Here is a 27,371-nt window from a genome sequence, read left to right as displayed (position 1 = left end):
GCAGGAGGGAAATTTGGAGAAAAACCGTTGGAGTTCAAGTATACTTGAACTGGAGATCGGAGAAACAAATGAGGCTTTTCAAAATAAGCATGTTCTAAAGTTATTTTTCAAAATAGCATTATACGTTAAGCGGTACAATAAATCATGCGTTAAGTAACTTTAAATTGCTGCTCCTTTGATTCATTTAAAAAAAAAAAAAAAAAGAAGAAAAGGGAAATAAAAGGGAGGAGAAAAAAGGAAATTTTCCCAGTGGGAAATATTTTTAAATGTTCTATCCCCAGGAAGTATTTGGGGAAACATAATAGGTTACTATGAAAAATTTTCAATATAATCAATGTACAACAACTTGTAGTGAATATTATTTTATAAGTTTACATGGGGAAAGAACTGTACATGCTGATGAACAGCAAGCAGCTCTTATTGTATATTCTTTCTCTGTCTTTGACCATTGGATTAGTTTAGGTTCAGTTAGGAAAATTAAACATCTGTGAAATTATTGTACATGAAAACCTGAGTTGAAGGTGATACATATATTTATATCACCAGGCTTTTTGAAACAATCATTTGAAAACCATCTGAATTTGATATAAATCTGGTTGTAGCCATGAGTTTCATGACCTCTGTTCCTGTTATATCGTCTTTTTTTTCATCTCAGATATATTTTCTGACTGTGGCTTTAAAAATTTGCTCCCGTCTTCATTGTTCAGGAAACAGGGCTTGAAACTATCTTAGCTTATGATGTTTACATCCAAGTTTTTGTATTTTAAAATGTTTTAAAAATCTTTTTAGTACATAGAAAATGGTGACGAAGTTTGTTTCACGAGGACTTTAGTGTAAGGGTTGCAAACTGTAAGCATTATATAGCAAGTGAGTGCATTTCTTGAAATGGAAGATTTTTTTGAGCTTTTTCCAAGTAAAGGAGGGTAAAATAATTTTTTGTCACATTCATGTACCTGCAGAAGTTTACCAGCTTGCGATGAATTCATTTTTGTTGTATCTTCTTCTTTTATTATATTTTAAATGTTTTGTTACTGCTTTATTTAGTACTGCATTAGTTTCTTTATTTAGTTACTGCAATATTTAAGTCCAACTTTGAAACTGGTAATGTTCCTTTCAGTAATTACAGCACATTATGGATACCATATTGCTCTAATAAGGGCTGCAAATGTGTAACATTCACAACCCTAAATTTGACTCCTAAATACAGGATTTTAAAGTACCTGAGCAAAAGTAGTACCCAAATTTAAACACTGTACATGCCCTGCTTGCACTCTAGGTTTGTTAGGAACCAGGCAGCTCTGACCCAGAGGTCTACATCTGTTAACATAAACACTGCACAACCTTTTTAAAAGCCTTACTAACTGGAGCACAAATAGATAGATCAATCCCACAATAAAATAATGCTCAAGTAAGCTGCCCCAAGAGTTTAAGGGGAAAAAACAGGGGAAAAGAAGTGTATAATCCTTGATAAATATTCCATCTTTTTTTAGGTTCAAAATCCATAGCTTTGTAAGCAGGTGGTGGGCCTGGCCATGAACTTAAACGTATCAGAAAACAGTTCACAATCAGAACCAAGCAGAAGGGAGCTGTATCTCCTCCACTTCTTGTTATTTTCCCACCTACAATTTATTTTTCATAAACCAGTCCACCGTGCTCCCTGGCCTGGGTTGCCAAATAGCTCATTTAACCTCCCAGGAGGAGGAGGGTTATTATTCTCTTGGAGCAAGACAAAATTTAAAGGGAAGAGAGACCTAGGGTTGTTGTCTGGGCAAGTGGACAAGGCAGGTGTGGCAAATGAATTGAGAACGTTCCTCTATCCAAACTGTAAATGTTGCTGTGAGCAAATGGTCTGGACCCTGGTTTCAGGTATCTTAGGAAGAGCTTACAATTAAAATCAGGGGCACTCTTTAAACACAGGGTTGCCTGGCAGCTGCATATTTACCTGCATTGACTGAAGAAATAATTTGTCATTTCTCAGGATTGTTTGTTAATCACTCTGCTGTCAGCCTGCCCTGTTAATTGGGGTCTAGGCTTGCCCCAGTAACATGGAGGATGGGGTGTCAGAGATTGCAGCCCCATACCCATACTCCTGCCCCATTCTGTTGCAGGACAGGACTGGGATTGGCAAGCCTAGTCCTGCCTGCTTGCAGTAGCTTCACAGAAGTGAGTAGCTTGGGAAAGGGTAGTCGTGAATACTTGCAGGTAGTGCTAGATGCCTTTGTTGTGGGAGCCCTGTGGGGTATAATATAGTGTGTATTTAAGGGCAATCTGGAGACATTGTATGAGCATGCTGTATAAATACAGGCAGGATATTTCACTTTTGGATGCCTTTATTGTACCTATCTTCAGGAGATCATGATAATGGTCACAGTTACTGTGGCAAATCCTACAAGAAAGCTGTGTTTAAAGTAGTCTAATATGTCCATGGCCTTGTGCATCAGTGTCAAACAGATGGCATTTGTTCAGAAAGGATGGCACTCTGCTACAGGCTGCGGGATACTAGCTTGTAATGTTCATGGGCAAGGCAGATTGGATCCATAGTGGGTCTGGCTACTTGGCTTTATTCAAGAACCAACAAGATTAGAGCTTTTACCCTACTAGATTATCTTGCACACATTTCCTCCCCCCCAGCATTATGTTCAGTAGGTCTTCGCTTCCCTTTCCAGCAGGGAGGTTGCTGCTGGTCCGGGAACACTGGACACAAAGTCCTGTTGGATTGTGGTGTGACGATGCTCACAGTTCCTGGCCTCCGGTGTTACAGACCAAGGTCCCTGAGCACCCCCTGGCAGTCATTTCCACACATACCCCCCGATCTCCAGGATCTTTCATCCAGCTGGGATTTTCACTGTCTTCTTTCCAGGCCCCTTTCTTTTCTCCAAAGCCATGTCTGTTTTTCAGGGAACCCTTCTTTGAGGCCCCTAGCCTCCTATTTTCTCAAGTAGTCTATGTGTAGAAACACAATGCGTGATCAGCCTCCTAATTGGGAGTTCTGTCTCTGTATTAATTGGAGGAGTTGGGATGTGCCACTCTTCAGTCACGGTTATATCAAAATTTATAGCCAGACCGTACTGGTTGCCGGTAGGAAGCAGCAGTCTTCCTGAGAGTTCAAAAGTTCAGTTTCAGACATTCACACAGGTATAGACACAGTTATCACCTGCCTGCTGGTGTTTAAACTTTTTTTTCCCCTACAACAATAATGCACCAAAGATGCCTGAAAATACAAAAAGAAACCATTGCTGTTCTCAGGCTTTGTCCATGGGAAGTGGACTGAGTCACCGTGCTAACTGCAAGAAAAACATTCCGGTCTTACAGTGTTCCCTGTACTCATCTCAAATTAACTTCTCCAGGAGGGATAGCATTTTAGGCGCATTTGTTGAGGAGGAAAATTGAAGCAGGGAGATGATAAAGACTTACTCAGAGCTAGCACAATAGATTGGTGGCAAGACCAGGGAAAGAGGAAAAGATCTGACCTCACTCTGGTCTCTTGCAGTACTTAATTGTTATAGGGGCCTCCAGTCGGTAATGAGTCTAAGACAGTGGAAAGCAGAATTTCTCACGGGGGCGGGGGTTGTGGTGAAGATGTTCATTTCTCTTCTTTTGTTTGAGAGCTGTCTTTGAAGGCATTGTTCTTCCACAGCTGCAGTAGCCTACATTCATTGTGATAATTGTGGGACAATATGTAGAATGGATGATTGATACATGAGATAAAGTTGTGTAAGAATATTACTAGAAGATCATATGGAGATAATAAATTATGCAAAGGCAGCTCAAAGAAATAAGCTAAGGACAATTTTTGTGGGGTACAATGTGGGAGATGGTACAGCAGATCCAAATAGGGATAAAAATGGATAAGAGAAACAGCAACTAAAATGTTTGCTGGAGCAAGTCACATAAAAGGACATGAGTTGAAGTATTACAGATAGGTAAGGCAGAAAAAATACAGTAAGTAGCTCATGGACAGAAAAGGAAACATTATCTATGCTCATGAAGAGCTGTGTACTCCCTGTGCACCCCGTCATCTTTTTTACATATCAGAAAGAAGTCTAAGTGCGCTTTTTTCCTTCGGTAGTAAATCCAGGTATACAGGCAGGGTTGGGATATTTGGGAGGCTGGGACCGAGAGACACCACAGAGCTTGCAGATCAGTCAGACACATCCAAAGAGGCAGGGAGATGCAACAGTAGAGAGATTGCTGCCTTATAAAATGCGAGATTAATTCAATGGATTTGAAGCAGAGCACATGTGGATAGGAGGTACTCTCCTACACTCCTGAAGGGTGTAGGATATAGACAGCAGTGAGCAGGCAGTTTGGTTTGGGTTTGATTATATTTTTTTTGGAGACACCCTTTATAGATTAGTTACCAGCTCTGTGCTAAGGTTTTTGAGAGGCAGGTATTCTCACGTTTTCCAACTCTTCTATTCTTGCTATTAATCAATTGTACTGTATGGCCTGGACAGTTTGAAGTCTCAGCAAATTTAGTTTTAAGAACATCTTGAAAGATTTTATAACAAGAAAGTTAAAGAAGTGACTAAAAAAAGGGAAGATGCAGCCTGCAGTGAGGAGAAATTGTTTTTACTACAGGAGTGTGTGAAGTGAAGATATTAACTTGTTATTAACATCCATCTACTGAGTCCACCACTTAAGGTTTTTAGCAGATACTGTAATAAACATGGCTGCTTTAGGAACAAGCAGTGGAAGGAGGAATGGTATAGGCACTCCTATCAAATGATCAAATTCACCCTGTGGTCATGGTCTTCTCTCCCCTTTGACAATAAAGGGAGATCAGCTACTGACTAAGATGCTGTGATTGCCTCTACCGGTACAAACTGGCTGAGAATCCTCATTCTAAATGCAGCCTCAGCCAGGAAGGTGAAGGGAAGGCTGACTTTCCTTTCTCACTGTTGTATGCATAATGCAATATTGATCTGCACCATTTGTATTACTGTTTTCAGTCAACAGAATATGATGTCTTAGATCTCAATAATTATTCCCTCCTTGCCTAACAAGACTGGTATTTCTAAATGTCCAGTATCATATCCTTGTAGACTAGTCTCCTGTCTTAGGGAGTTTCATCTACATCTGTTGAAGGCAGTGGGAAGAATCAGTTAATTTCAGTGGATTTTAGAGGGTCAGAAACAGATACAGGATTTGAACTAGAGCATTAGCATGATAGATAATATTATTGCCTGCAGCAGCACAGCATTTTCCCCACTATACTAAATCACGTTAAGATATATAAGGGGTCCAGTTTTCTTTTCCCCTCCCAAAATACTGAAAACATTTCAGTTGCCTGTGGTAATCTTTTACAATATTGTTATTTCAGAAATACAAGCATCACAAGCTACGTACGGGCACAGAGCGTTATGAAACTGCGATACATTTTAAGCTGTTGAAGCAACGTTTGTTCATGATGTTATGTGTTAAGTTTCATCCCACAGGGAAGGTGTGTGGGGGTTTTTTTGTTTGGTTTTCTTGGTTGGTTATTTTTTTCAAGCTGAGTTCTTGGGCCCTGAAAAATGGAAGTGCTGATATAATCTGAAATAGTGTTTCCTGAAAGGCCATGTTAGGGCAATATTCTAGAAGTCTAATAAGCCCCATTGTGAGAGTCATTTGTCATTTTATCCCTACACGCAAATTTGTAAGGGTTATTGAAGGCTATTTGTCAAAGTTAAATGCTGCTTAAAATTTTGTTTCCAAAATACAAGTAGTTTGTAAATATTACTAGTTGTCCTTTTCAGATTATTTTGGTAAGAATAGTTTTGATATGACAGATGGGGAGGAAAGTGTCTAAAGTGAAATTGTTTATACACTTGCTTAATTATGAAGAACTAATCTTCTGTATAAATAGGTTCAAGCCGAGCCTGCACAGTTTTAGTCAGAAAATTAGGGTGGTCTGTGTGTAAAAATTCCCTGTGCCAATAGCCAATACTCGGAAAAATGTGGGGTTTTTAAGTAGGATTGGTTTAAAAGGGGAAACTAGTGTATTGGTAGCTAAAAGTGTATGAATTGTGTATCCTGCTGTTTGTTCTTCTCTAAATGTGAATGATTTCTTGCAATTCCAAAATGTCTTTGTCAGAATATATTTCAAAGTGTTACACTTGTAGATGGAAATTAAGCTTCCAGTCTAGTGAATTCCCCCTACTTAACTCTGATATGGTTTAATAAAGTTTCCATATAAAGTATTTGCAATACTAGGAAAAAGGCTAATTCAAGAACCCTGCCTTTACAGTAGCAAAATTATTTGTGGTTATTGTTTTTAACATGTTCTTTAAAGCATGATTGTATGAAAATGCTTACAACTTGAAATCATATTCCACTTAACTATGGCATTAGCATTTTACAGGGAGTTGGGTAAGAACCTTTCTTCTTTTAAATTAGAGGAATTTAGGGTTTTCTTTGTGTTTTCATCAAGTTACTAGTTATTTTCTGACAATGCAAAAACAGAGAGTTTAGATAGCTGAATTCACAGTAAACTTCTTGTAGGCTTATAGGGTCTAATTTAAAGTAGCCCTTAGGTAAGCGATAGTCCTTCCATGTAGCTTGATAGCCAATCACCCTAATTCATAAAGCAAATACTGAAACAAAAAAAGGTAGTGCTTGTTTTCCTGAACTTTTTAATGAGCAAACTCTTCCCCAAAGATGGATCAAATCCTCTTTTTTAATTTATTCAGCATAAATGAATTAAATTGAAACCTGATTAGCTCACAGTTGGGAGAATCTCTCTGCAATGACTTGGAACACTTGCTAGGGATTAACCCCAAATCCCAGGCCATGTATTCTTCTGCACTGCCTTTTCTAGTGGCATCATTTGTTCATGTTAAGAGACTTTAGAGCCCTTCTTTTGGAGGTTGATGAAAGACTTAGTGCCTTTCACCTGTGTTTTAAAATGCTTATATGTTAATATTAGACTCAACAATTCTCCAGTAAAAATTTTTGAGAATCAGTTAGTGAATCAATATTTATGAAGTTGAGTTACACAAAAGTATTACTATTTTACTCTAAGAAGTAGAGGTAGCAATTCCATTAGCTTGATGTTAAAGCTATGGCTGCGTCTTTTCTGCTAAAGACAAAAGCCCTTGTGAAAGTGCTTGCTCATTATCGAGAAATAACAGGATAATACTATGTAGTTAAGTATGTAAAGTTTTATTCTTACATCAACAGTATGTTAATTATAAGCATACCATTACTCTGTTGACATACTGAATTTTTTAGAATAATCATTATACATCAAATGTTTTTAGAAGTTTTACAGAGAAGTCTCATTTTTAAGTCCAGATCATAGCCAAAAGGTGGCAGTATTCTATTCAATATTCATTTGCAAAACAGTATAAAAATGCATGTATTTGTTGACACTTTGCTTCTAGTATCAGATCAAACTGGATGATTGTATCCTGAAAATAATGTCGGTTTATGGAAAGGACTTATTTAGAATGAAATTAGAAACTAAATTTCTTGCTTATACCTGAAAGCTTGCAAAAAATAATCTATTACGTAAATTTTAAATATTAGGTGTGTGTAGTGTTTCACATGATATCTACATTGTCACTAAAAGTTAACTTTGGGGTCTGGGTGTTTTTATGTAGTGCTTAAGAGCATCAGAACTTTTCCTCTAAGTGTTGGCAGAGTTAACTCATTTTACCTTCAAAAAGAGAGAAATTAATCTCCACATGCTTTTAATATGAGGCAAACCTGCTGCATTAAAAGCCATTTGTTTTGTACACCCTGGAGATGTTGTAATATTTTTCATAAAGTGAGTATGGGCTTTTTTGTGCTGAAACAACAATAAGTTGAAGAATTGTTGAAATATTGCTTTTCCTGCCTGCCAAGTTGTTTAACTATACATCAATGGTTTGTCTCGGAATACTTTGAGATAAAAGTTTAAATAGTAGTGGGAGAGAATGCTTGCAAGTGCAATTATGTTCAAGCAGATGTTTCCATGTAAATTTTGATCCATAGTTATGTCAGATATAAATATGGAATTACTGTAGTTACAGAGTAAGTTTAAGTCCAATGCAGTAAAGACATATTTTATGTTAATATGAAATACTTTTAAAAATCACTTCTTGTTACAGCCTTTTAGAAATAGTTAAGAATCAAAGATCTGTTCCCCGAATACTGGCCAGTCTATTTTCCTGTGAATATATTTCATCCTTCTAAGTGTTGAAAAGTTTTGATAAACATTATATGTGGGATAGAAGAAAACTTGATTCAGAGGGCAGGACCTGGGAAATCCAATTGAAATGCTACTGCTTTTTAATATGCTTCCATATTCACCTCCAGTAGAGTATAATTCACACCTATCTATCTTTTGTAATGTTAAGCAAAACAGGGTGCAGTTCCCAAGGGAACTGGAATTAATAGGCCTTGAGATTCATCACTGACTTCTCTCTTGCCACTTTATTTTCTGGAATAGCCCACTCATTATATCTCTAAGGGCTGTTCCTTCAAAAAAGACAAGAGACACATTTTTGTTCCAGGAATCATTTTGGTGTTCTTACATTGACAAGAAAGTGATGTGAAATTTAGTTCTTTATTTAACCAAATGAGGCAGAGCATTATATCACTAGCACAAATTCAGGAAACGTCTTGAAGGTAATCAGGATGAAGATACCAGGCAAATATAGTTGGATGCCACAGATATAACTAAGAGACTGTTCAGAAGACCAAAATGGGTGATCTTAGTTTTTCACCAATATCTCATCATGTTTTAACAAAAAGAAAAGTCCTAAGGAAGTACAAGTGTGTAAATGCTGACTTTGCTAATAAGCTGTTTCCTGCTGGGCTCCAATGTTTGTGATCCATCTGCTTCTAGAGTCTATTCCCAAAGACTATTTTAGAAAAGCTTACTTACACAGAAAGGCCTAGAAATTTCCTGAAATTATTCTGGGAACAAATCCAGAGGATAGCGAAAACTCTGGGACATATTCATGTATATAGGTATCGAAAAGGACCATTGCTTGGCGCAATGTGTTCCCAAGTTATTTAATATATCTCTGCAGGAGGGGGGAAGTCTTCTCAGTGTATGCATCACATTTTAAGGAAATTTGGTCAGGAAGCACGGCAGGACTACAGTAATAATATATTTACGTTACATTTCAAGTACTGTGAGCACATCTAAATCTTAAAGCAATGGTACACTTTAAATAATATGTAATTGTCATAGCTGTCATCATGTAGGCTAAAGATACTTTATGCATGTGCAGTTACATAAGAGACAGCAAATGATGCTCACAGTTTTCTTCCTGTAATTAAACTAGGGTGTTTTTATGCATTCAGGTATTACTCTTAACAGTAAACTTCTTTGTGATCTCATGTAAGTAGAGCTTTAAGTTGAAGTTTTGTCTGCTGAGAGAAGGATGAGCTCCCTGAACAAAACGGAACAAGTCAGGGAAGGGTTTGGCAGGTTTTCGCATTCATGCGTGGAAGGAGGTTTGCATCTGCTGGATGCACGCGTGCTCTATACCCTGTATTTGCTGCTGTGGATGGCCTTTGCCTATGCACTTGTTTCTAGGGGCTGCTATTTCTGCTCTTTAGAGAGGCTGTGGTTTCCTCTTGAACTTCTGCCTGTGCCAACACCCTCTGTTTTGTCTTGATGCCAAATGCAGCAGTAGGCAGAATGGGGGAGGCTGTGCACATGTATGGCCATTCGTGAAGCGCGTGTGCTGCATCGTCTATTGCTCATCGGGTGAGACTACACTCCTGAGGCTGTAGTGAGTTATCCCTAGGTCTTGCTGATACTTCAATAAAAATATAACTGGCTTGCAGATTTTGTCCTCTGTGTTCCTCCAAGAAAGGCTTGCGATGTGCAATAAATCAGCAGTTATTACTTACATGCTACAGTGTTGGTTTTGACCTGTCCATATTGTGGAAATGAATGGGACATTTGGTCTCTCCCACTTGATATGAATTCTGGGGGGTTTTTTGGTGGTCTTTCTGTAGTAGACCTTTTAGTAGCTAGCTTCCCAGCAATGTTTCCAAGTTTCAGTTTTCATTGAGCATACTTGTTTTACTTTGAAAGAAGATAATGAACATTTAACTGATGGGCAAAACTTACCAAAACTAGTTCATTACATTTGTATGCTTCTACTCAGGATTGCTTTTAGGGAAGGAATAAAGGCAGAGCAAAAGGTGGGTTCTAGGAAATTTTGTGTCTCCTAGGAGTTTCGGTATTATTTAACTTGGGCATAAAATGCAAATCAGTCTACAAGGGAAATATAATTCATATAAAACTGTGCCCAGCTCTCTTGGAAGTCATAGGGAGACTTTCAGGGACTGAAATGAAGTTGGGTAGGCCAGAATCTCCTTTGAAGATGTTGTTAATGATGACATTGCTAAAGAACGTAAAGACAGTGGGACTGATCCTGTGCTGTTTGTGTGCTCTGAAGTTGCTGTGAAATAAGAGAAATTGCAGGTTTTTCCTAACATTTATTTGTGGCACTCATGGTTACTGTGCGGATATCTTACATGGCACACAAACAAAAGCACAGCATTGGTTTTACAAGAAACTGCTGTTTCTCTTGCAGATTATTGGGAGATAATATTCTAGATTCTGTAGCACTGGTATCTTCTGCTCCCACTTTTTGACATTCCTAAGCTCACACATTTTGAAGAATTAAATTTGGTGAATGTCATCATGCGCTTAATATATATGTTTCTCTAGAGGCCTGGGGGGCTTTGTTTTAAGGGCTGCTTATCATTATCCGGTATGCATTATTACAGTCCTTTAACTTTCCATTTTTCTACCTAAAATTTAGAACATTTTCAGGACAATTTTCTATTTTAGGAGAAATTCCTAATTTACAAATTCCAGTAACACTATACAAGGGATAAAGAGCTTGTTCTGTTCATCCCGTTCTTCCTTTAGGTATGGATAGGAAGGACTTGAAGGAGGATTTTCAGACGTATAAGGTTATTCCTTGCTGGAGCTTTGAACTGACATCCTGTTGTGGAGGCCTTTGCAGTGGGCTTCACTGGCTTTAGAGGATTTGAAACAGTGGAAATTGTGAGGTAGTGCAATAGGTGGCTTGTTAAAACATACAGCCACCTCCTTTTGCCTCCTATGACTGTGATCTGGTAAAACCTTAGTTTCACTGCTGAGATGAATAGTTATTCTTGCATTCAACAGCCATTACTTCACGTGTAGTAATTTCTGAGATCAGGTGTGAGTCAGTTTTTAACCCAGTTCACTGAGGAAGTAAGGCTTCTGCAATCATGGCACAGTTACCTCTGTTAGTCCCTTTCTAACAGTTGTTTAACCTGCAGGCCAGTTCAGTCAAGTTTAAAAGTAGGGTAGAGATCCCAGAAGGGAAAATCTTCTGCAGTAGTTCCAGGGACTGAAGACAGCCCCTGAACGTATTTGTTCATCTGCCAGAGGATGAGAGACTTGATTTTCAGCTGGATTTCCTGGCAGCTGAGGAGATCAACATTTACACGTTAGCCAGCCTGTCAGGTATGTGTCTAGCTGCAAGATGTAGAGCATTATGTCTGTTGTCCAACAGAAAACAAATACAGGTAGATCAGGAGAACTTGAAGATATGGTTGCAAAACATGAGTGTGTGTGTTGAGGGGTGGGAGGGGGCTCTTGGTGTTACAGTTCAGCCACGAGACATGAAGGCAAACCCAGCTTTTTCAAGAAATACTTGATTGCAGCTAATCAAGTGTGCCACAAACCTTAAACTCTATTTTATTAATAATTACTGTCTACTGTATCTACAATTTAAAATACAATCACACAAGTTAAAGAAATTTAACATCAAAGAACTTAGCAGTTTGGGACAATTGCTGTCAGTTTTGTGGACTTATGTGCTGAGTCTCACAGTCATCCTAAATTTATCTGAAATGATTATAAGTTCTACTTAATATAGTAGAACTTTAAAATGCTGGAAATCCTCAGGGAAAAATACATCTTCTAAAAAGCTAAGGCACATCCATATGGTTGACGAGGCTTAAAATATCTTATTTGATCTTTCTGGCAACCAGACTATAATCAGTCTCTAACAAGACCTTTCTATATATCAGACTTAAGGAACTGCTGAAATCATGAGAAATGTAAAAGCAGAAATGAACTTGTTCATACTTCTTTTCCCATAGTGGTGAAGTAAAGATCTAACACATGACTGAGGGGAAAGGTGTGGGTAGTGCTGCTTGAAATCACGACCCTAAGGGCCTTGCTCTTATGGGCTTAGGTCAAGATTGTAGCAAAAATGGCATTCCGTACTCCCTTAAAAGGATGTGTATGTTGCTAGTGCAAGCCTTTGGAGGCATGATTAGTTACTCAGAGGAAAATGCTTGTCCTCCCATTGGCGAAATATGTGTAGGAATCACAGCTGTTACTCCAAATACTGAAAATGTCTTCAATAGCTGTATACTCTGAGTTCAAACAAAAACTGACTGGCTCTAGCTATTGCTGTTGTAGAAGTTAAAATTTCTTTTCATCTGTGTTGCTTTGCCCCACCTGAGGATAACAGGATGTAGATTTTGAAACATTCAACTATGTATGTAGGTACAAAATTTAATGATATCCCTTAATGAAAATGTTCAAGCTGATAACACAATTTTAACATAAATACAGGGAATATCTGTTTTTCATAGAAAAGCCAGTAAGATGACTGTCTGTCTGTCTTGGTACCAGAAACTCATATGTAACAGCCCAAAGCAAAATATTTTGCAGATAGTAGGGTTCCAGAGTTTACACTACACCTTAGTTTGCAAACTGCAAAACACCGATAGGCTGTCTTACAAGGTGTCTTCATATTTGCATGCATATTACTAGCTATTCCACCCCTTCATAATTTAGTATACTTTCAGGGTTTGCAAACAGAACTGTAATTAATACTGCTCGGGCCACTCCTAAAACTGAAAGTTTGGAAGTAAGGGATGATTCAACATGCTGCCTTATAAACAACAACATGCCACCTCGGTTCACTGAAATGAAATTCACTTTTCCAGTTTTTAATCATACAAATTAGCTTGGAATACAGTTCAATGTATTTGTATTTCAGATTTCACTGCTCATAGCACAGTGTATTTTTCTATTTATGTTAGTTATACTGAAATTGAGAGACACGTTTCTAGGCTCTGGATCAAGACAGTGCTGAAACAGTAGCTGGTTCATTCATTTTAATGGAACTACTCACTGAATAAGTGTGAAGAAGACTGATTAATGCACACTTAAGTCCATGATCTCAAGTGCGATAGTTTTCATTGACAAAAAAAAATTATACCAAGGAATATCCTTCTATTTCTGCAGATCTTTGTAACAGTGTTGCAAAAGAGGAATAACTAACTTCAGATATGTTAATTTAGGATTAAAATGTTCCTGACATATTTCAAATCATGTAAAAAAGGGAATTGTCTCATACGGTGAGAGAAGAGAGCACACAAAAAAGATTTCCTCCAAGAAATACTTTTTTACTCACTATTGTTTTACGTTTTTTGTGCCAACTGCATACATATGTAAGCAACTCTGGTCATGCCAGAAGGTATAACTCTGTGACCAAACTTTTGCAAGAATTTTTCATCTTGTGTGTGATTGATTGATCATCTTTTGCTTTAATATTCCTTATATATTATTTTTCCATTGAAAGCAAACATACTAAATAGAAATGCAGTATGACAAACACAGATTTATTTCGACAATCCAAACTGTTGATTTAGAAATCCACAGTTCTCCTTGTAGAAAAGCAGAAATATTTGCATAGGAAGGACTTCCCAGTATTTCACAAAGTGTTTCAGAGCTCAGAAATAATGCGGTAGATCTAATACCCTGTAAAACATTGCATCTTTTGAGCATCTCATCTCCTAGAGGATACCAGCCCTTTAGCGCAGGGCTTACAGCAGGCATCTACAGAGTCTACCCAAAGTGGAATAGTAGAAAGAAGCATCTTGCAGATTTGTTTTCTCTCTAATTTTGGAAACTCTTCGTCTTTGCTTGTCACACGTGTTTAGAGGTGGCATATTTTTTATTTTCAGGCCAGTGTATACCCTGGCATAGGTTAACTTTTCCCAAAGCAGCTTTAATACCTGCCCTCTTCTCAGTGACTGTAGGAATATGATTTTGAACTTAGGGTAAATTGCAAAACAGCTCTTACATGCCTCAAGTATAACTTAGATGCAGCTTACGCACTGAAATATAGGAGAATAATCCTGGATCAGGTTTCATCTTGCCCATCCTTTCTAAGTGCTCTAATCACCTTAGCCATTATCAAGGTTGTTGGCACTATCACCATGGTGGTTTTTAGCAGTGAAAAAACCCCAAATGAGTGAATTCCAACAAGGGCTTGGGACCTGAACTTGAGAAGTAGTGGTTGGCTCTGAAACCCAGTTTAATGTGCCACAGCATCCTGAGTTTGACACCTTAAGTCTAACTTCTCTCAAATGAGAGAGATTTTTAGACACACTTTTTCTGATGTTACCATTGAGCCAGGAGTAGAAAAATTTCTCTCCAGGTGTATTTGTGTTAAAGCAACTTTCACTGTAGCTTTGGTAATTGTTTCAGTAGGACGAAAGGTCAAATGACTGATCAGCTGCCCCCATTCACTAGTGCTTCAGATCTTTCAGGACATCAATAGGAATCTTGCCTTTAAACTGAAGGAACTAGTTCTTAGCAGCTTATGTTTAGAATAGTTTGTGAAACAGAATGGTAAAATTTCCGTGAATAAATAGTAGGTTGAGTAATTTAATTCACTGAAGTGCTGTGTTAACCATTACTGGGTAACTGAAGGTAAAGGCAACATGCAGAATAGCTGGCTGAAATGGCAGCTTTCAATTCACTTTGCAAGTAAAATTACCTCATTTCCCCCTTTGTTTTAATCTACATTTCATTTTGCATATATTGTTCCAAGGAGGCATCATTAATCTTTCCAGTTTTTCTGCTAGCATCCCTGTGTCCCCTGTGGCTTGGGGCTGCAGATCTTAATACTTTTGAAAGTTCCTGGTGTCAGTACATCTGTGCAGTATTGTGATTGGAAAGAGAAAAATCTGTGATGATGCCATGAGTTGTCCCTAAGAGAAAAGTTGGCAAAACCAAGCAGTTCTCTGGGGTTTTAGGCTGCAAGTCCCATAAAACAGTTTGCCAAATGTACATAGCAAAACTGGAAACTTTGGGGAATTTTCATGGCTGCACTGAAAAAAATTTTCTTATTAATGGTCCTATAGGCAACATGGACGGGAAGATTCATTGCAATGTACTGTAACTAAGTCTCCGTATCCCCTAAACTTTTCCTTACACGGGTAGTTAAGCATTGTTGTCAGAAGTCTGGCATGGTTCACGAGCAGGATTCCTTCTGTCGTCCACTCATCAGTTGCTAGCTCTTACGAGGTGCTGCCAGGAGAGAAGGAAATTACATGTAGTCTGTACAAAAGCACGTTGGCCCTGGCGCCTGGCCCACGCAGGCAGCCGTGGGAGAAGTACGCCCGCATGGGGGGATGGAGTTGCTCGGATAGAGCTCCTCCGTCCTCTTCTCAATGACAGTTCTGTGTTTTCACACAGCCTTCTGTCAAGCTTTGAAATCAAACCAACTTTTGGAGTTGAGAGCTCGCTCGACCCAGAAGGATATGGCTCCAGTAACTTGTGAAGCCTCTTTTAAAATCTGCCAGTGAAATCTTGACCATGTTGCAATCAATGGGCAGGTTTGAAGGCAGGAGGTTACTATTGACTTGAGCAGGATTAGACTTTTGCCTTGTGGGCCTATACTTGGCTTATAATTAAAAGTTTCCAATTCTTTTTAAAGATGCTGAAAATGTGCAGTGCCCATTGACTTCTGTAGGACCTTGACTGGATGTTCACATTTCAAAAGATAAACTTTTTTATCTGCTAACTTAGATAAGAAGTTAAGAGCATTTTTAGACTTCATCTTTCAGCTACTCCCTTAATTTAAGGAAAGCAGTAGTACCTGTCCTACCTGTAGCTATTATGAAGGTAAGCACATAGAAACCCCATAGCATCATACAGTCATCTAACAGTTTCCTAAAAGTGCAAATGTTCTCTCTTCCTTACCAGTGAGTAGTCAGCTGGGATTTCCTTTTGTATGTGCCATATTATTTCCTGCTTTCTCTCTTTGCCCTTGCTGTTAATAAAAAGCTGAATATAAAAATAAAACTTAGTGAAAATCAGAACTGATGTATGAATATGGCATTCAAGAGTACTTGGCCTTTTTTTAAAAGAGAGGTAATATTTGTTTAATGTAACCCGTATGTATTATGGCTCTGTGGGTGTACATACCAGTGAATGTTTCTGAGTCTTTTTGCAATAAACAACATGATCATACCTTTAGCTTTTGTGATCCCAGAATCTTAACACCACCTCCCAGCCAGTGCCCCTGTAATGAATGTTGCATTTACATTACCAAATCTCATCACCATATGTCTGTGTGCACTGTGGGGCTCAGAACAGTTGAAGATGTCCTTAGTTAGGTCTGTGAAATAAAATGAAACACAACTCCAAATGTTAGATGAGGAATTTCTGCAAAGATGGTGTTTAGCAATAAAGATGCTGAGGAGAAACTAATTTGAACTGCGTTCTTCATAAGGAAATTAGTTTGCTCAATACTGACAGAGAGACTGAGTAAAGGGTGTTTTCTTTTTTTGTAGATGTACACACAATGAACACTGGCAGATAGCTGTACAAGTAAAGAGATTTTTATTAACTGCCAGGGTACATTCTTTTCAATAAAGTTATCCATATGTGCTTTGAGGAGATAGTTAAGATTGTTTTTCCTCAGAATGATTAATGACAAAGGACATACAACCAGCCGCTCGGGTTGACTTTGTGGATGAGTCATTCAGATATAAATGTTAAGTAAACCCATTTATTTTCATTGTACTTCTTTGAAACGGTGGTTTAATAAACAGCCCAACAGGGACAAATTTTTGGTCTAACACCTATAGTGTCCTTTTTAAGCCTTGTGGGTTTCCATTCTGATATAGTGACATTTTTTTCATATCTTAAGAAGACTTACTGAAGGAGATTTTAATTTAGAAACTGTTTCATATCTTTATAAACTTCTGTATATATGTATACATATATATTTGCTCACATGAAGAGGGATACAACAAGGAACCATCTCTGTATATAGTCTACCAATTCTACTGAAAATACTTAATTATTCACTGTAAAAATGCTTTGACTACAGGTTAATTTATTACCATATATTCACAGATGCTTTGTCAAGTGATGTTTGAAAGGTTTCAAGGGATGACATTTCCACCACCTTCTTTGGAAGACTCTTGATAATCAAACAGGAACATCAGTAGGAACTTTCTCCTTGATTCAAAGCCTACTTTCAATGTGCCCCTTGTCTTTCCTTATAAAAACAGTTTAAAAGAAAAATTACTTGATTATACTGCTCTTCTGTTCCTCCATCTATCCAGCTGCTTGTCTAACAGTCCTCTAGTAATTTCTGAACCTGGTAGCCAATTTCAACCAAATTTGACTGAGGATTAGAGGTCTCAGAACTATTAAGGTCTTATACATTTCATGAAAATTGAAACTAAAGGAGAGAGACTCAAGTCAGTGCCCTGCTGAGTAAAGCTCAGTGACAGCTTGCCACGGGGAATCGGCTTAACTGATTGCAAATTCACACTACTGAAGTTAAACAAATACAAGTACTGGCTAGGTAAAACCTTAATTTTGTAGTGAACAAGAATGTTTTTTAAAAGTTTTTCTTGTTCTCTTTGCATTTGGCCTTCCCTTCTGGCAACTGAATTTTTGCTTCTACAGCAAGAAGCTGCAAAGGGCTTTTTAAAACTGCACTGGAATAGATGTCTGCTCAATTTAGACCATTTCAAAGTAGCAACCTATATGTTAAGCTTACAGTTCACGGGTAACTAGCAGATTGTATTCTGTGAGTAGTTATGAGGAATCAGGAGAATTTATGGCTTGGTTCACTTTCATTTTAGATTGATCATTAAAACTTTTATTGGATGACTGATATGATTTGTTTCAGAGGGAGTTAACGAAATCCTTCCTGATATTGTGATAGAGTAATTAAGGTTTGTTATTATGGTAATATGTATTGTTTTAAATATTTTCAACATGGTTTAATTTCATTTCTTGCAAAAGAATGCTCTTATTTTTACAGCAGCTCCCATTTTTATCTGTAGAAGTGCATGGTAGTGTAGCTTGGGAGTCCATCCTCAGGCAAAAGTCCCACTCATTTTAGGATTAAAGTTTTATTGTTAATGATAATGGTTTTAATGTCAGTCCTCAGTGGGAATACAGACATAAATATTTGAATAAATCTCTTCAGTAAACCATTTGTTCTGTAGGAGTTGAAACATCTCACATTGTCATTCAAAAGGTGCCAGCGAACCTGATGGATGCACTCTTCCCACCTACCGTGGGAAAATGGTATTCCTCACCCTGTATTCGCAGGCTTCCAGGCTGCTACCCTGGAACTTAGCTTGCTAGACTTTGGCACATCACTCTGTGGCTGATGTTCCTCTCCATGGGAGACCTCTCTGTAGGAGACCTCTATAGAAGTTCCTCTCTATAGTAGCTCAGGTTCAAGGGGCTACATAGTGGTCCATTGGCAGTCATCTATTGCTTCTCTAGGAAGCTGTGCTGACTTTTCTGGAAGTGGCTCTGCTGTCTCTCCTTTGCACTTGCCTTTCACTTTCCTCCACTGAGATTACAGATCCAAGAAGGGGCTTAATCCGTCTAGCTCTCCTCAGACAACTTCTCAGGTACCCAGGAGTTTCCTGCAAAGAAACTAAGATGCTCTTAGCACATTTATGCTGGTAAATGTGTCTGCTGTAGACCGCAATGCATGATCCATAGACCATTTGGTGCAGGATGATCACATCCATGTTTTTCAGGGCTACTGCACTCCGAAACAGACTGGTCACATCCATAGTGTTTGACTTTTCTGAGCCTCACATGGTGGCCCTACAGATCGCTAGTTTCTATGTGTTTTTCTGATCAAAGTGTAATGCATGGGTTGTACTTCAGTCTGCTAGAGTGGTGATTTCATTATATGAATCTTAAGCTATGTGCTGCAAGCTCTGGGGTATGACAGAGAGGAATGTGTGGTTATTTGCAGTAATGTTGGAGGACTACACTAAGCCGAACCCAAACAAGAGTGCAGGCTAGCCCGTGCTGTCTTTTGGGAACAGTTGCTAGTGAACTATCCACAGAGCTGCCCTCGCGTTTTGATTTGAAGGGAGCTAGCTGATTTCCTCCAAAGGAAAGCTGGAGAGTAATGTAGCCAGGTGACCACTACCTGGGAGTTTGTCAAGGAGCTAAGCACAGTGTAGATGTGTCCACTGAGGTCCCCATGTGATGTAGTTCATCTGCTGGAAGATACGATATCATACTGGGGTATTGCATGATAAGAAGCAGAATACCCAGCTCTTGGGGCAGTTTTCTGGAGTGGTTAGTGCTTCCACTATAAATCACCAGATTTTACGAGATCTGGAAGTTATGACCTTTGCTGTTTTCATGGCCTTGATCATGATCCTACCCATAAGGAAAATACTGCATGGCTTAAGGCAGCTCAAGAAAGTTAAAGAACATTTTCCTTAGCTTGATATAACTTTTTAATAACATCTTCTTGCTTATAATCGTCACTTTGAGTGATTTTCACACTTTTACCACTTTTGTGATTTGTAATACTGTACTGAATTGCCTTCACTATTGATTTAAAACAAAACTCAGTTCATTTTTCTCACCATTGTTGAATGAAACTATTGTTTCAAATGGTAAAAACAAGATCCATTTGGTATTTGGATGCTTCTGGATACTAAAATGTTTTCTATCATCACTCCCTAAGCACAGGACTCATGACTAAGCATCATACCAGGGTCTGAGACATAAAGGACTATAAGTAATGTCTGAATTCATATGTGCTTCCTTGGAAGCATTTCCACAATTATGTCTTGAAGCTTTCCCAGCTGTAGGTGCATTAATCTGTCCACACCATGGGAGAAGGGAGAACTGGGTGCTTTTTCTAAGGTTTATTCTTTTATTTTGAGAAAAATGTAGAAGGCATAGTTTATCAGCTTAAGTCATCTTTCCTCTCCTTCACAGTGTGTGAATGTTAACATTTTAGTGCAAATCAGGAGTGCACTTTTGAAACAAAACTCCCTATTGTCCCTACTGACTGCTTTGCTTCTCACTGTGGGGTAGGTTTGGAGCATATGGGCTAGATTCCTTTGGATGAAACTAAGTTGGAGTATAGATGCCCAGAGCACACCTAATGCACTGCAGCCACAATAGTGCATTTAGTCTGTGGGACCAGTCTAGAGTTAGTCCAGACTTCTCTAGAAAGAACCAAGATAAAAGCAAAATAACCCTTAAAATGTGTGTACTGTGGATGTCAGGTCTTCCACACTGAGTGTTCTGCTCTACCAATTCTGTCCTCTTGTTCTTCTGTTGATGTAGAAACCCCAGCACACAATGCAGATGTTACATGCTTTTGAAGAAGAGAGTATCTTGGAGTTGTGAGAACAGTAGAACCACTTGTCCATGTTTCTTCCTTACCTCTTCAGAAATTGTTTTAGCTTCCTGATCTTACAGAGCAAGAATGTATGGGCACTATACCGTCTTGTGTTAGATATCTGGTTAACCACTACAGCACTGAACTTTGTCTAGACACATACTTGTGATGTATGTTGCCCTTCACAAAGAATTAAAATCAGCAGCTTTTTTGGGTAGGGTGAGGATGGGGAGAGCAGAGAGGTTTTCAGATGTATATCGGTTTGTTCTTACATGGATTTTACATTTGTTTCAGAGGAGTTACTCTAGAGTTGCACTGTTTTAAACAATGAGAAAATTAAGGGCCATGGTTTGCTGTGGCCATTTCATTTATGTGCCCCCAAATACCTTGGAGGTTATTCAAATAAATGTACTCCGTTCCATTTACTTGACTGTCTGATGGCTTAATCATGCAAATAAATGTGTGGATGATATTTATTTGACTCTCCGTCATGTGGTCTCTTTGACTATGGTAAAGCATATTTTCTTTTTCCCAAAAGAAAAAAATTAAATTAAATGCAAACTCCCCCCCCCCCCCCCCCCCTTTTTGTAATGCTACAGTTGAGATTTTAAACACACAAAAGTCAGGACATTCAGAGTTATGACTCCCTAGAGCTTGTAGCTCAGCCGTGTTGTACATGTGGTGTAGATTAAAGCAGTGATTTCCTCTCTTTTCTGTACTCCTTTCTCTTCTGGGTCTTTTCCTCTTTTTCTTTTAGCTCTTTTATACAGTCTGCTGGAGCTCCTCTGTGGGATGGGTGATCCTGTAAAGGCCCCGGTTGACAAGCACGGGAGCAGATCCCATGCACGTGAGACTGTGGTACTGCTTGCGACAGCAGAGGAGCATAGCAAGGAAAAGAGGGAGCCCAGCAGCTCCCTGCAGGGCACGTGTGGGGCCGGTCCTATCTCCACTTCATCCTCATCTCAAACTAGCTATTCTGTGCTGTTCATATTGCAGCATTTTCCAAATAGCACTTCTTTTTCTTTTTTCACATGTGTGCACTTGTCATGAATCTCTTCCTTGATGTACTCTATTCATGTTGGTCTGTCTTATAGAGGGGATAGTAACTTAACAACAAACCCGTAGGTCCTCATTCACAGATATTCTGTGAATATCGCAGATACTCTGTGAATGAGATAAGCAGACAATGCGATAGGATTTCTCAAGAGCCAGATGTAGCCTAAATTGACTGACAATGAAGGATGGATGCTGCTGAGGCTTCATGTTGATAAGAATTATCTGAAAAGAGTTCCCACAACACTTCTATTTCCTGGGTCTTACCGTTTTTCCTTGTTACTTTTTCTATTCTGTATTCCTACATAACCTGAATAAAGTATTATATAGTGTTTTATGTGGTTACTGTTTCTTCGCTGGTCTCGTAAATAACTTGCAGTGTTTTCTGACTTGGCGTAGTAAAACTCCCAAAGTTCCTCAACAATATAAATTTCTGGAGGCCGATAGGTGTATATTGCCCTGAAGAGAATGCTAGATTGTTTACACTCCTCTAGGCCAAATCCTGTAATGGAAGAGCTCGTCTGTCCAACTGCTTTCTTTTTTACAAATGCATATTATTATATTAGTCTCTGGATTTTCTGAAGAAAAAATTAAAGTTTTTGAGACTGTCATTATTAGTAGCTAAAAGTTCCTGCTTTTTCAATTCTATAAACATTGGGATAATTAAAATATTATTCTAAATCCTTTTGAAATAATGGTTTTGGTTTAGTTATTGTGAGTTAAGCACTTATTATAGTAAAAATAAACACCTTTCTATTTCAACTTATACAAGCAGGATATTATTTCCAAGCTCCTCAGGGCAGGGATTGTACTTGTCCTTGTGTCTGCAAATTATTTATTGGAAGAGGGACCCTATCCTCCGTAACACTTCAGCATTAATATTAAGTGATGATCTTCATATGGAAGATATTGAACCTGAATACATGGAATTTTGTAAATACCAGCAACCTATTGTACAATCATGACAGCACTTTTCTTTTTCAACTGCTCATATTTCTCTCCTTGGTTCTTCTACATCTCTTTGTTCAATTGACTAGAGGAGAACAAACCAGAAAAGCAAGACTCTAAAGTTAGTAACTGCAGTTGCTCTGAAAAATCATTTTCTGGTTTTCTATGAGATGGCTAAAGGATTTGTGTCCAGGTATGTCAAGCGTGATGAGTACATGCATTACTGGTTTAAGGAGGAATTCTGTCTCGGGATTAAATCTTCCCACTGCTTCATGGACTAGTCTGTGCTACGTGCCAGCCATGGTCACCCGTCTTTCTCTTGGGAACAACATTTCCAGTGTCATGGGACTGGTGTGCTTGTGACAGACTCAGAGCTATCGTTCAGCTGCCTCTCTCCAGCCAGCCATGTGTCAGTCATGGTCAGCTCTGAAGCTGGTACACCTCTTTCTGATGGGTTCAGGTTATTGGGTTCAATTTTACCTCCTTTCTAAAGATAACTCTTTCCTCAGACACATAAGAAAAGTTCATCCAGGCATTAAGTCCATAACATGCTTCATCTCACTGTGATACTGTGACAGGATTAGTAACAGACTAGCTACTAGTTAGCAACACTAGTCAAATAATAACTGTGAAAGTAAATTACCTGTAATTAGTTCACGTAACTGTCTTTACACAGTGGCTTCATGTGCTAGGATGCCTTGCATGACAGCACACTCAAGAAGAACCTCATCATGACCATGTTGACCCCTCGGACACTGTCTTTGGAGCCTTCCTGGTGAACTCTGCCTGTTCATGCAGGTTGATAGCTTTATCCCTTGCAAAATTCTTGCTTACTTGGTACATGGAGCTGAAATCTGAGCAAGGTTGAAGAGGTCCAAGAAATAAAAGCAGATGTAAAGGAATTGTTTTGCATATGTGGTTTTACGCAGTGTTGCCAGTTCAGTTTCTATTTTACGATAAGTTTTAACAGTGGATAAATGTTGTATTTTTAGAAAAAGAAAATACTTGCTAGTACAAAAGAAAGTGTATTCCAAGATTTAGTGGGAATTATGCTACCTTTTCTTCCTTGGTCTGAAGAAAGAAATAAACCAAACTGATTCAGGCCTGGTTTTGATAAAATAAGAGGAGAAATTCAGGGCAATCACAAAATGGGAGAAAGTAACAGACGTTATGAGAAAATATTGGATGGAGCAGCAGTCATAGCCAGCATTATACTATAAGTGAATGTACTAGGTTATTAGTTTTGTTCTTAATGAAATGTTGTATATAGATCTGTAAAAGCCAGTACCTTTTGTCCCTGCTTAAATATTTACAGATTATATTTGGAAGCCGTTATCAGAGTTAAATTAAAAGATCCTACTATTTTGTATCTTGTGTATTTGCGTAAACTGTATCAGTTCATGTTTAATAAGATTTGCTATCAAGAGAACCACAAACTGTTGACCATCATAACATCTGCAGATTTTTCAGGTTTTTAGGGGTTACATGTCTGAGTAGATTTATTTAACTCAAATAAGGAATTATGGAAATGATTAAATTTCTTCCATATTTTCTTGTCACTGACAGGCTTCCAGTTCAGCTTTACAATATGGTGTTTCTTTGCATACAGCTAAAATGAGACATTCCACAGGAACAGAAAATTTGCCATTTTTGTTATCACCACAATCATATGATATCTGCCATCAACAGCTGGGAAAGTTTCCATTTAAATAAATATTAGAGAAAGAAATATTTCAAAAACACTTTTAAACTAAGTCCCAGTAGGTGTATATTGCAAGAGCACACACCAGTTTAACTCAGGATTATATTGATTTTCATTTTTGTCATTCGCTGTGGTAAGTCTGCCTTAGATCATTTGCTTCAATGCATTCACATATTTACAAGAAACTGCTTCAGTTACACACAATGTGCCTGCCATTAAAAGTTACAGTTTGGATTTGTACTTGCTTATGAAAGATAAAATAAAAAGCAACAAGTTTCAACCTGCAAAGTGTTGTCAAAGATGCATTTTACAAAGGGTTCCCCATTGACTCATTCTTTGTGGACTATTATTATAAATGTGAGGCTCTTCTGTCCCACAGCAAGGATCTGTCTGGCAAGCCAGGTTGTTTTCAAAAGCAATAAAAGACATGCATAATAAGAAAAATTACTTGATAGTTCACTGTGTCCTTCCTGCTCCTAATGAAAGATTGTTCAATACAGCATATTTTGCATTATTTTGCCCAGTCTACTTTTTAATAACTCATGGGATATGATTCTCTATACTTTCCTGATGAAGTCCACTCTTGTGTACATCTAGTTATTACAATCTCTTGTGTGGATTATTTTTTTCCCCTGAAGAGAATTCCTCTATTCTCTGTTACATGCTCTTGCATTGCCCTCCACAACTTTTCCCTATGGTAGGGGCTTTGAGTGCTTGTCACTGTCATGACATAAGAAGAATTTACATTCCTTTAATCTGCCTAAGAGGAACTAGTCCTTCGTAGGATCTGTAGGATCCGGCTGGAACCAGTTAGACTTTTTAGAGCCTCATTTTTGCACCGAGCTCAGATCAACTGGGGAAAGGAGAAAGGTTGTCCCCTTTTTCCCTCTCATTAGCACAGGGCAGCATATTTGAAATGTAGGAGACAAAGCAAGAATATTTGAAATTTATGCATGAATCCTTAGATATAAGGTAGTAAGTGCTCAATTTCTTCTTAGCAGTTATAAAATGCATGCTCTCCTTTCTTTCACACCTTGTGGTTTGCTACTAACTTGAGGATTCTGGAGGTGACTGAAAGCAGTGAGATTTGTACATGAATGTGATACTTCTTCAGATCCTCCTGTACAGCTCAGTCCAGGATCTAGACTATAAGGACACAGGTTATTTTGCATACTTGTGAGCAGTCCAGCTAAACAGGTCTTCTCTCTGCAGCGATGCTGCATGCCAGACTCCAAAAGGAAGACTAACAACGACAATATTGCTAACTTCTCTTGTCTTAAATCTTTTCTTCTTACAGTTTCTTCTGCATTATAGTTGGGAACTATGAGATGACCAGAAATATCTGGATGAATGCATTGCTCTCTTTATGGATTACTGTTCCTTAATAGTATTTATTATTAAGCTGCTTATTGAGGAAAAGAGCACTCTGTAAAACTGTTCAGTCAGTAGCTTAATAAATGTCAAAAAACAATAGTGAAACAGAGGGACTCTTATATCTATTATAGCTTTACGCTAATCATCATTGTCTTTCTGTCTGTCAGCCCTTCTGGGAAAAATGCACTATCCATCATCTTGATCCACCTGGGAGAACTACACTGTCTCAGCTACAGTGAAGAGAGAAAAACAGAAAAGAAAACTAGATTTGATTTTGGGCGAGTTGTCAATATTTGTAATACTGGCGTGTCGTTACTCTGTGTTATAAATGTGCACATTTCCAGAGTCAGTCAGCTCTCGGAGATGAGATTTACAGCAGTAAGGTGTGGAACAGCAAAAATGTATTCCTGTGCACATCTATATTGTACATTGCATGGCTGACTTGGACATCCATAGTGGTGTGAATTCCTTCCACTACATTTCTCCAGCTATCCTCATCCAATAGAGCTAGGCTATAAGATAGACTATAAGACTATTGACTATAAAATAATGCCTATGACTAGGCTATAAGATAATGCAAATCAGAGGTGGTAAGTGATTTCAAGACCATCACAGTAGCCACCATGGGTGGTAAGACTCCAAACCTATCTAATCTACTTATTCATTGCCTTCAATACCACTGACCTAGAATTAATGTGAACGTCCATCTCAGCCTTGTGGGCAGCATGAAAATTGAAGAACAGGCAAAATACAGGGGCAGCTGTCTCTCTTGTTTTTCACTAGCTTGAAAAGTATGGATAATCCTAAAATAAGTTAAGGTCTGGTCAGTGCTCTGGGACAGTAGGAGGTTAGTATTCTCTATGTCTGAGAATGTGCCAGTTTGAGCATTTCTTGGAAGCTGGAGAAACTCAAAAGGTTTGGTCCTTCCGCCCCAGCTGTTGAACCCAAAAGACACATGGGTCGGGTCGCTCCCCTCCTTCAGCCTGGGAACGCACAGAGGCACATCCCGCTTCAGACCGTTAAGTGAGAGCTTTGCTCCGGAGGGAAACGTCTCTGAATTAAAACATACTTGTTCCCACCTGTATGAAATTGTCTTTTTTTCCTAAGGGACCTTGCTAACCCCCTGTGTAATCCTCTGTCCTTCTTTGTGCTGAGGGGAGGGCAGAGATGAAAGACAGTCTGCTGTAGGCAGAGCTGAAGAAAATTGTCTGCGTCGCTAAAACTAACAGGGGTCTCAGGTCTGGGTACCCTTGTTCAAAACTGGTATCACAACAGCGACTATCGCACATCCTCGCGTGTGAAGGAGTTTACCATCGTCAAGAGAGGCTGCGGAGGAGCTGCTGCAGCTGGTGGGAAGTGCCAGGACCCTCCCTGCAGCCTGAGCAGCACCAGGGTGACACGCTGTCAGGGCATCAGGGCTCCTCCCAGCCCTCGGCAGCAATTGAGATCAGGTTAAAAGAGCTTTATATTCCGTTTTTAACCTGGAAGATTTTCCTACTAGTTTTCCTCAGAGTTTCTACTGAGAACCAGCAGTTTCGGGTGTCCCTGAAACGCCTCCTGCCAGCCACGGAGCTGCCGTGTGAGTGGAGCTGTACCTCAGGCTCGTCTGTCTGCTCAAGCAATTAAGAGCTGTTTTGCTTCGGCAGGATGGAGTGGGGTTTCATAATGAAACCAGTTCTGACAGTTGAGAGGAACATTTGGCGGAGGTTCCCTATTTCTAAGTTTTCCACCCCTTCTGTCCACAATTAAGTTGCAATCAAAATCAAAGCTAATGTAGTAATGTTTAAGTTGTTCCAAACCCAATTACAATTAAGGGGAGTTTTCTATTGATTTTGGTAATTCATATTGTTGTGGAGGAA

At 38.7% G+C, this 27,371-nt stretch overlaps 1 long non-coding RNA gene across 6 annotated transcripts in view; it reads left to right on the top strand.

Moving 5' to 3' along the window:
* The window catches only part of LOC115340852, a 48,212-nt gene that overhangs the window by 4,093 nt on the left and 16,748 nt on the right, over positions 1-27,371 (top strand). For 5 of the 6 annotated variants that reach the window (XR_003923219.2, XR_005932309.1, XR_003923222.2 and 2 more), the window contains exon 2: positions 23,113-23,234. The exons of the other annotated variant lie outside the window; for it this stretch is intronic. This is a non-coding gene — a long non-coding RNA (uncharacterized LOC115340852). The remainder of the gene's footprint in view (positions 1-23,112; positions 23,235-27,371) is intronic. 6 annotated transcript variants of the gene reach the window in all.

Source organism: Aquila chrysaetos, chromosome 4, assembly GCF_900496995.4.
Source record: "Aquila chrysaetos chrysaetos chromosome 4, bAquChr1.4, whole genome shotgun sequence".
NCBI lineage: Eukaryota > Metazoa > Chordata > Aves > Accipitriformes > Accipitridae > Aquila > Aquila chrysaetos.
This window is presented reverse-complemented; position numbering and strand designations above follow the sequence as displayed.